The sequence below is a fragment of the Nipponia nippon genome, unplaced genomic scaffold (genome assembly GCF_047370975.1).
Source record: "Nipponia nippon isolate SJK-2023a ecotype South Korea unplaced genomic scaffold, ASM4737097v1 scaffold_11, whole genome shotgun sequence".
Lineage (NCBI taxonomy): Eukaryota > Metazoa > Chordata > Aves > Pelecaniformes > Threskiornithidae > Nipponia > Nipponia nippon.
The window spans coordinates 21,273,139-21,283,534 of NW_028262302.1; the positions used below are offsets into that span (position 1 = coordinate 21,273,139).

Below are 10,396 nucleotides of genomic sequence, written 5' to 3' on the forward strand. Positions count from 1 at the left end.
TATTGCTGTCTGCTTGTGTTGGAAATACTTTTCCTAGGACATACCTTTTTGTGACAAAACCAGTTGGTAACATTGACAAAATAGACTGTTGCTTTTAGAAGTACAGGTCAGGATGGCATCCCTTGTTGCAGGCACCTGCATAACTGCCCGTGGGGACACTGGTAGCCCAGGGATGACAGCAGCAGACTGGAACCATGAGGTTTGGGTTGTGCTTGTAGTCTTGCCATTAATCCGTTGTAGTTTGCAGCAAGTCTTCCTACTTCTCCATGCCTTTGCTTGCTTTCTCATTCTGTTTGTGTTGTCAGCTGCAGGTAATTAAGGGGAAAGAAAAGAAAGGCAAAGAACTTGTAGCCCTGTTCCTCCCTGACTCCTGGGCACTGCCCATGGTGATACATGGTTGGACCCTGTGGCAAAGGAGAAACCTGAGATCTTTCCCTGCTACCAGTCACTCTCTCACTTTCAGATCACATCGTATCTGCTCTGTTCATCTAAGAACGGTAAGCTTTTTGGGGCAAAGATGAAGCTTAATATGGTTTTGTGCAGCTCCTAACACAGTACTGATCTCCACCTAGATGGGCTCATCCAAATCTTAACGAAATTTAAATAATTATGGTGAGAATTTGAAGCTTATTCTTTGGCTGCTTTGGGAAGGGAGGCTCTGTTTCAAATCAGTGCCAGTCTAGAATGACAGTCGTTGCAGCCTGGACTTTGCATTGGCAAACCCTTGTGACCTGCCTCTCACTGTTTCCTAGACAAGATGCAGACACTCCAGGAATTTGTGGTTAATGGGGGCCCAGTTGCAGAGGGAGACTTCTTGTGGCCACATCCACAGTGTTTTTTGTCCGGAACTAGGCTTGATGGAGGTACAGAAGCAACATCCTGCAGGTAAACCAGATTTATGGTTTCAAATGGATGGTCAGTGTTGGGGCAATAATGCTCCGGTCCAGCTGCTTTGGGGTTATTGTTGTTTACTCCCTTGAGGCATCAGACAGCACCCAAAAATTTGAGGAAGAGATATGACAGAAAGAGAGAAAGAAAAAAAAAGCCAAGGATGTGAATGCAAAGAAATTTACACCATGAGGATGAAGGCACAGAAAGACAGCTAAAAGCTGTCACATGTCAATCACATAAAAGGTAGGAAGCATATGCAATGCAGTTAATGCTCTGAACAAAGCGGAAAGAAAAAACAACTGGTCTCTGGGTATTAATTATATACTGAGCTGCTAATAAGTTGGAGACAGTGTGAGCATCAACTTCTGATATATACCTGCCTTGGAAAACAAGTATAATGAAGGATAAGACAATTTAGAATAGTATAATATTAACCAGGGCAGTCCAGGTAAAGTTAGCAAGGAGTGCTGGCACTGCACCTGTACAAATACTCCTGCCCTTTTCAGGGCACTTGCTGGCAGTGATACACAATAAAGGTGCATTGATCTCTTTTATCTTCAAACCAGTCGTAAGGTCTGAAATACTGAGTGAACCGAAAGACCTCATTAACTTCAGCTATCAACAAGAGTCTAATGTAAAAAAAAAAAAAAAAAAAGTTAAAAATCCCAAGCATCATCTCAAACAGTCCCTCTCTCATTATCTCAGTCCTTCCTGGAGAAGATCAATAAACAATTTGCATATTTTTTATCAATATTTAATGTAATGCAGCAGGATGCTTTTGATGGCTCAGGTCCTTCTGTGCACTCTTTTAACATGACAGAGACTAAGAGCCCAGCAGGTGCTCAGGTGCTGGGGTCAGTTCCTAGTTAAAAACATTAGGGATTGGTCTGGCTAAATAATCTACAGCTGCCCATCCAAGGGCAGGAGTGAGAGCTCACAGAGCATGGTGATGAATTTTAACGATCTGGGAAGACAAATGAGCCTGAGCTGCCATGCAATTAGTGGGCTGTGGAAAGATGTGTTGGGTCTAAATGAGGGACATGATCTGCTCTTGACTCTCAGTATGGTAGGAGCCCTCCCTCTGAAGGCCGTAATGAGGAAGGTAGATGAGATCCCAAACAGGTTGACAGAACAATTAAGGGGAAAATGGGAGTTGATTCAGATTGCGGTATCACAATTGATGGCACAGATCCATACAGACATTCCCCTTTAAGAAGCATGTGCCACTATTGAAAAGCCAGTATGTGCTCAGGGAATTCCTTTCACTTCTGTGTACTTAAAAATATAATTTTTAAAAATTTTATCCCTGAATCAACCTTTACTTAGATATAAAAATACCTTGGAAGAAAAGGCCTCGTTCTGATCTCACTTACTGAGGTGTATATCAGGAGTAACTCCTCCAAACTGCCTGCAATGAGAATGAAATCCAGGATGGTGTATCTTGTGAAAATCCATGTCTGGTGCAATAGACAACAGGCAGTTTCCATCCAGTGATCAGACTATTGTTTGAGTCTGCTTGATTGAGACTTTAAAGCTCTTTGGTGAACGTGGGAGCTCAGAAGAGCTGAAGGAGCGGTTCCTGCAGTCTGCCTGAAGAAAACCCTTGAGTTATTCCTCTGCCCCTGAAGAAATAAAACCCGGTGTATTTTTAAAATGTGCCATAAGAAAAGAATATAGATGTAAAAAATAGTTACATTTATAGAGGAACCAAATTATGATTACTGGCTAGATGCCAGAAGACTGCAGACAAGTTGAGATTTTACCTATTTAATTACAAAAAAGGTAGTATTCAGGTACTACAAATAATGCACCAGGCAGGAATAATCTGTTCAATAAATCTAGTCTCACTTTTCTGCCTCAAAAATATCAAAAAGAAGGAAGCAATTTCCTTGAACAATGCTCATTATTTGAACATATTTACTTAGGCTGATGATTGAAAATTATTGTAGAGGTGATGTTGGAGCTGCATCAAACAGATCTGGTTTTGCTGATAGGATGGATTTGGCACTTCTACTTCATTAGAGAGAGGTGGCTTGTCACATAGATCACACAGTGTTGTTGCCTTTGTTGGACTGGACCATGTCTCAACCAGTGTGGATACTTGCATGTGCAAAGTGAAAAGAAGTTTCTGCAAATAGTGTTGCATGTTGTGTTATCTTATTCCATTCATAGTCAGTACTGAGCTGATGAATGATGGTATGCAGTCAGCTTCGTTTTCATGAGTTTGTAAAATGCAGTGACTGTAATGTTTGTGGAGGTAAACACAAAATAACAAAATGGACAGGGCTGGAGAGAATTCATATTCAGAGTCAAGGAAGAATGTACCGAAGGTTTTCACTGCATCTTCCCAGGGTTACTGATAAGCCGTGACGAACAAGGAGGGTGAATGTTTTATAAGTAGCCACACAGAGCAGTAGGGCCCAGCCTGGTTCTTGGGCTAAAACATAGTCAAGAGATATTTATGTTAATGTTCAAGTAGATTGGGAAAATCTATAAATAAACTGGGGATTGTTCTTCTCCCTGTATTGTCCAGAGAACTGGCTACAGGTTGATGGCATTGATACACAGCCTTCTGTAACGTGGTACAGCAAGAAAAGAGAAATCCAGCGAAACAGTGCCTTCTGGGAAAACACAGTATTTTCACTGTTTTGTTTTCTTCCATCATTGGCTTTGTTACCCAATGCTCCATACGGAGGACTGAGCTATCTGTAAGCTCTGTTTAAGAGTACAAGAGCTATTGAGGCTTCGAGCCATATGTTTGTATTGTAAACCGCTACTTTGTCATATGCAGAGATTTACAGCAGACAAGGACAAAAGTATTACTTTAGCTTTGCAATGCTTGGTGAAGAAAAAACCCGAACCCAGGAAAATGGAAGTGTTTCACATTTCTGTACCACTGTAGTAGAAATATAATTTCAACTCTAAATTCATTTTCTAATTGATTAATTTGCTAGAGCTTTTTCTTTAAAAAGTACCTGATTTTGTTTTCCAATAAAAAGTTCACCTGTAATAAACCTATTTTCTAGCCATCTTTGTTCAGGCCAGCTAGTTAATATAGTACTCTTGGACATAATAGTCTTATGTGTACATGCAGACTTCTTTTTTAGAAATTTTCCATTTCTGAACTTTATATTTATGCAGAGTGTTTGAAAATGATGACAAAACTTGAGATATTTAGATATCTGCTTTCATCTAGAAGGGGAAAAAAATGGGAAAAAAAAGAAGCACCACAAAACATAAAATTAATGTGTCAGCTTAATTTCATGGACCCTCTTGCCTCAGACTGATTAGTGCAAATTGAATTTTGTGCTAATCGACCAAACCAGTTAGTGTTACACAGAAATCCATGACTTCTGTTTATCCTAGTTATCCATGCACTTTGCTTTTTGCTCAGTGTGTGAGCGTGAGAAAGCATTTTTAAATAGGAACAGGGAGAGATGACCATTGACTAAGAATAATACCTTTTCTGCTAGAACTCTTCCTGGATGCTGGCTGAGACTGGTTTAACGAACTGATCCGCTTGGCTTTTTTTCCAACAGTTTTCCTTCATATTTCTACCTTTCTGGCTAAATTTCTAATTATTGAACCAAATCCCAGGTAATGGAAACCTTGGCCATTTATTGCCTGTAAAGTTTGCTGCAGAGCAGAGAACAGTGCTTAGAAGATGAAAGTTACCGAAAAGCTCAGAGCTGTGCACAGCTGAGGCTGGTCAAAATACCAGGTGATACTAGAGACCTCTGATAACTGGGAGGTCCCCTCTACATTATAGAGGACTACTGACCCTTTCTGTCAAATTTAGTGAACACTGTGCAGTTTTTCCTGGGTCAAAGCAGGGCTGTTGAGTTAACGAATCCTTAGGAAGTGTGATCCAGTTCAGGTGGATGAATTCTTAAATAACGGACCTGGTCTTGTCCTTCAGACCCAGTTTTGAAGATACTGAACAGACTTGTATACCATTAGAATGACAAGAGTGACAAACAGAGATATCTATTGACCTTAATATTAAAGTTCTGCTGTCGATACACTTGGCCTCATTTTGACATTCACTGAGCTGTTCCATATTGTTCCACCGACAGCTAGATTATATTGCAAACTAAGTTTTCTAGTGCTTGGCCAATGGGTGACTATTTAACACCCTCCAGATGCTAGATAGAATAGATCCTTTGCTAGTTAACAGAACTGAAACAAGCTGGGAGACGTCAGTAGAGGTACTTTTCATTGATCTTGTTAGATGTTGAATGAGGAACTCTCATACTGATGAGCACTTTTATAAAAGTTTTGAGCTCTGCTGATGAAAATTGCTGTATGGAATGGGATAACAATTAGGATTGCTAGCACTCAATATAGGGGAAATTAGAAAAAGAAGTCTAGTAAAGTTGGTACAATTTCTGAAATTACTTGAACTATGAATTATTGTACTTCTCCAAGACTACTGTTATTAATTGTGGCCTAGGTATATTTCACCTGGCTTTTCTTTGATCCTTTGCTTGCCATCTTTTTACTATCTCTAAAATGACAATGAAAGGAACTGTTTTGCTAATTCTTTGGGTTTTTCCATATGTTACCTCACACATTGTATTTTTTTCTTTAACCATTAGGAGCCAAAGTGTGCCTGTTTTTCTGCTGTTAACAGCCAGATGTTCACTAGAAAAGATCCAGTGACTGCACTGAAATGTCTGCTGTGGAAGCAGACAGTTCATCATTTGGCCCTTAAAAATAAAGGTGAACTTGTGTTATTCACAGAGATATACAGCTGCAGACCAGGACACTGGTTGTAATATGTTAGGGTTGTGTTCAGATTCTGCTGTGGATATTGAATAATATTTTAGCCAGCAAGACCTTTTGAAACCAACAGGAATAATTTTGAATAAGCGAGAGGTGTTGTGGAATCCTGATCCTTGGAGTTACTAAAAAAATTGATGGGATCACCCCTTGAGCAACCTGATCCAAGTTGGCCCTGCTCTGGTTGGGTCAGATAACCTCTAAAGGTCCCTTGTCAAATTAGTCTGTGATTCTAGGGCGAATAAAAGGCAACAAGATTGGGCCCTACAGTAATTATGGACAGATATTTTAAATACTCAGAGACTCCACATAGGTTACACAGCCTCTGTGCATTTCATTGCTCAACAACTTTAAAACGTAATAAAATTTCAATGAAATAAACATGTTCATGTTTTCCATGCATGCATTCTTAGGGGGACATGAACATGTGCTAATAGACTCTGATTAAGAGCTTTGAAGTTGTGCTGGACTATTAATGTTGTTTTGTTTCTTGAAAATGAGCGATATTTAACATATGATAAATGAGGCTTGGAGTTACCAGTGACATTAAAGCCATATGCTTGAATGTTGCAGCTTCTCCCTGAATGTAGAATAAGATTTTGCCTCTTGTTACCTTTCGCCTCTCTCCATCAGTTATGTATCAGCTTTGGATTACTAAAGCTTATAACCAGAAGTGTAGTGCAGAGATCCTAGACAAACTCCACAATGCCGGCATCTTTACACAGCACAATGGGCTACCATGCAGCTATTTCAGGGTGCTGGAAGGAATATGACTGTGTTGGTGGCTCTCCAATGTACTATGCTTTACCTCTTAGTGAAGCTGTTGGGGCCGGCTTTAAATCTAGCTTGTTGCAAGCTGCTCTTTGAATTGTGGCAAAGGCAGGCAAGCTGAGCAAGAAAAGCTGACATTAAAACGCTAGCTTGTTTCCTAACTTTCTTTAATAGCAAGAACATGGTGCAGCTTCCTCATCCGCTGTGGAAAGGGAATTGAGTGGTTTTGTTTGTTGCCTGGAGATGCGCTTGGCTGGCCTTAGCTTGAGTACTTTGTTCAGTTTTGTGCTCTGTGCTACAAACAAGAAGGGGATAAACTGGAAGAAGTCCAGAGACAGCAATTAGCAATCTAGATGGTATGATGAAAAATTGAATGAATAGGGATTGTTTAGTCTACAGAAGAAAAGTCTAATGGGAATAGGCTAATTGTCTTCAAATACATAAAACCGCTTCTGCTGAAGGGAGGAAGGAAATAATTTTTTCTCCTCGTGTGATAGCAATAAACAAGAACTGATGCTCTTGAACTGAAGTAAGGAAGTAAGGAAGGATAATTCAGGCTACACATTAGAAACAACTTTTGAACGGTAATACTATGAGTATTGTAATAAGCTTATGGGGAGCATGTGCATCTAACAAAAATATTCCATGATCCTTCTGTGGTCCTTTCCATTCCTATAATTCTCAGTTTCCACAAGAACTCTGATTTTGAACATGTGTCTGAGAAAGAGGAATGGTCTGTGAGAAAGTGAGGAATGTAAAAGGGGTTAAATCCCAGCTTCTCTGCAATCTTCCTGTGTCATCTATGGCAAAACTGAAGAAATTCTAGAGAGTGCCCATTTTCAAAATGAAGATAAAATTTTATTTCCTTTCTCCTTTTGCTTTGTCTAACTGGATGACAAACTACTGGGATAGGATCATGGTCTCTTTTATAGAATTCTGAAAAGGTAGAGCTGTGTGCTTGGTCAGGGTTCGCAGACAATGATGTTGTAGGTATGATTATGCTATTAATAATTTCACACAGCTCCATTCTGATTTCTGGTCCAGTGTGTTCCTTCCTTTGATTATATGACATTCTGGGAAAATCCCAAGGTCTTCAGCATCTTTTCTTCTATTTTTCTCTGCCTAATAATGATTACTTTTCTTGTCATGTATCAAAAGACATATAAATTCCACCTGGAATTAATTTGGCATATTTATCTGCACTGTATTTTTTTAGTTCCTTTGGCTTCTCTCTATTTTTGCAGTAGTTTTAAGTGGAATTTATTTAATATAAATTGATGCTTTAGATGTAGATAAAAATAAACAACTGTTGATTAGCACTGTGGTGGATACAACTTTATAGTTGCTAACAGATCCAGGCCTCACTGGAGTCATTGCAAAGACTTCCACTGACCTCACTGTGTTATTCTAGCTTCTCATATTTGCGCTCATCAATCATGTTCCTTGAGCATAGCCCCAAATCTTTTTTGTCCTCTGTAATTTTGACAAAAAGTGTTGGCACTGCCTCTCTGATCAGGATTCAGCAAAATTCCATATGGGTCTCTCAATCTCTTTCAGATCCCCCTATGTCCCAGCCCGCAGCCTTTCCCCCAACTTTGAAAAACCCATGGAATTAGCTGTGGATCATACTTCGGCACCATACCAGTAAGCTGAAGCATTTGGCTGTTAATTCACATTTGTTATCCCTAGTAGCTATAGCTGGTGCATCTTATGACTGACAGGTTTACTGCAGCTCCTGTGAGGTGGAATAGCTAACTCTGGCTTTGCTTTGATTATACACCTTCACGGATGCAGATGCATTCATTCATCATTACTTAAAAGAAATGCTCCTTTTTGGAGAAACAAATCGGATCTGATTAAAGGATAGTGAATTGATTGGTGCCAGCCACATTTCTTCAGGCTTTAGACCAGCCTGTGTCATGTCTGCTCACAGAAATCAAATTGTGATGTTCAAGGGACAGTCACCATGACTGTTTCAGTGGAAAATTACCAGACAAACAGACTCCTCTCTGACCTCCCTTTTCCTAGGAAGAAAATTTTAGAGCCACTTTTAGGCATTTGATGCTCCTTGTACTGTCAGTAAAGAGAAACAACCTTTGCGGGCAGCCTGGTGTTTAACGCAGTTACTCAGAAGTGGAGCCTTCATGTAGTTCATTTGCTAGCATAAAAAGGGCCTCGCCTCCACAGAGAGGACTCCATTTACCACTTTATACACCTGGCTGCGAGGTGGCCAACCTCTGCCCATCCTTTTGAAGCTGTCCAGGAAAGAGTTCAAGAGTGAGAGGAAGCAAGAGACTCTGTTTCTATAGGCAGTTTTTGAGGGCATTTTGGTGAGAGGGTTCAGGAAAAGAAGTCATGTTTTCCAGCCACAGCACCCGAGCCTGCTCATGCATTTTGAATGTAAAGAGTCTCTTGAGAAAAAATGAAAAAAATTTTATTCAGAGTTTTGTCTTGAACACAGGACTGCCAATGTTTGCTACGTTTGGTCTAAGCATGCCCAATGGATCAGGACCTTCCAAGGGTTTACGTACTCACCTCCCTACTTTATCTCTGAATTGTGATGCTTATTAGGCTAAATTAAAGCATCTAGCTGCTTGGATTTAGCTTTCTTTCCCAGTGCATGAAAATACCTGTGTTTAGATATGCAGAGAAATATGTAGTCCAGAATTCAAATGTTTATGTACACAGGCACAGTCAGAGATATTAGTTCCTAATTTATACTGAAGTCCAAGGTTCAGGGGACTTCTGGTGGCCTAGATCTCACACTATACCCTACTTCTTTGTGCTACAGTGCACAGAAACAGCAGCTTTCTGTATGACAGGGATAACCGATTTCCACATTCATTTCATAATTTTGTACAGATTGTTATGGTCCATGGGTTTTGAGGAAAGCAAGATAGTGGTGCCAGGATCCTTTGGCATGATATTGTACCAGGCCTCCAAAACCCAAAAAGTACTGAATGCAAATGGAGCCCTAACACTGTATCTTTTGACTCCATTAGAGCTGGAAATGGGTGGTATCCATTAAAGATCTGCACTTGGTTATAACATCCATTACCCATTCTCAAACCAGTCCCAGCTGCAGTTTGCCCACTGCAGGAAAGAGAAGACCATAGCCATCCTGTAGGCGAAGCTGGAAGTGTAATCAGTTATTAAAGGGGTCTGGTTTTGGTTGGTTTATTTATTTATTTATTTATTTTTCCAATTAGTAGATCTACTCCCTTTGCTGATAGCTGTGTAAAACATTACACATATCTTAAAAACATATATCTGAGAAGCTCTAGAAAACTGATTATTTGAATCAGTGATTTCAGATTCTGCTTTTGTGGAGGGCAAGAAGAAATATTTTTGTCTGTCTCAGCAAAATATCCTTTGAAATTAAGAGCAGCTGAAAAACTCCCTCTGAGATGTGTTTCTCTTCTCAGAGATGAGGAGGACTCTCCTTGCTCTCTTTTTTTTTTCCAGACTGGTGCCAAGCCCAATCCTGACCCCCTGGCTGGAGTCACACATTCTAGTCCTGAAGGAGTAACAGAGCAGGTACAGTAATGGAGGAAGACTTGCTGAACTGTCTCACTTATTCAATGGCAGACTTTCTTTAGATCATTTAAATCAGTAATTTCAATGTTTCTTGTGATTAGCAAAGCTTTGGGGAAGTATTTCTGCTGCACATAAAGAAGGACGTGCATCTGTGCCTTTAAAGGATGAGGCGGACTCAAAATATTGCCATGTGGTTTGCAAGTTAAAGACTGCAACTTCTCCCTAGTGTGCTTCTGTTCACCAGATTCATCAAATCTAAAATAAATTCTAATTTCCCAGGCTATTGTGTTTAACAAAGCTTTGGAGACATTGGTTGTCTTATTAACATTTATATTCCTTTTTTTTTTTTACTAATATAATCTCAGAGAAATTAAGGAAAGCTTATTAGTATTTGAAAAGGTGGAAAGAATATTTT

General features: G+C 39.8%; 1 long non-coding RNA gene across 1 annotated transcript; it reads left to right on the forward strand.

Moving 5' to 3' along the window:
* Window positions 1-448: 448 nt before the first annotated feature.
* LOC148056863 (uncharacterized) lies at window positions 449-9,998 on the forward strand. Its single transcript, XR_015702161.1, has 4 exons — window positions 449-497; window positions 753-885; window positions 8,002-8,088; window positions 9,910-9,998. It is a non-coding gene; the product is annotated as an uncharacterized LOC148056863 (long non-coding RNA).
* The last annotated feature ends 398 nt before the right edge of the window (window positions 9,999-10,396 follow it).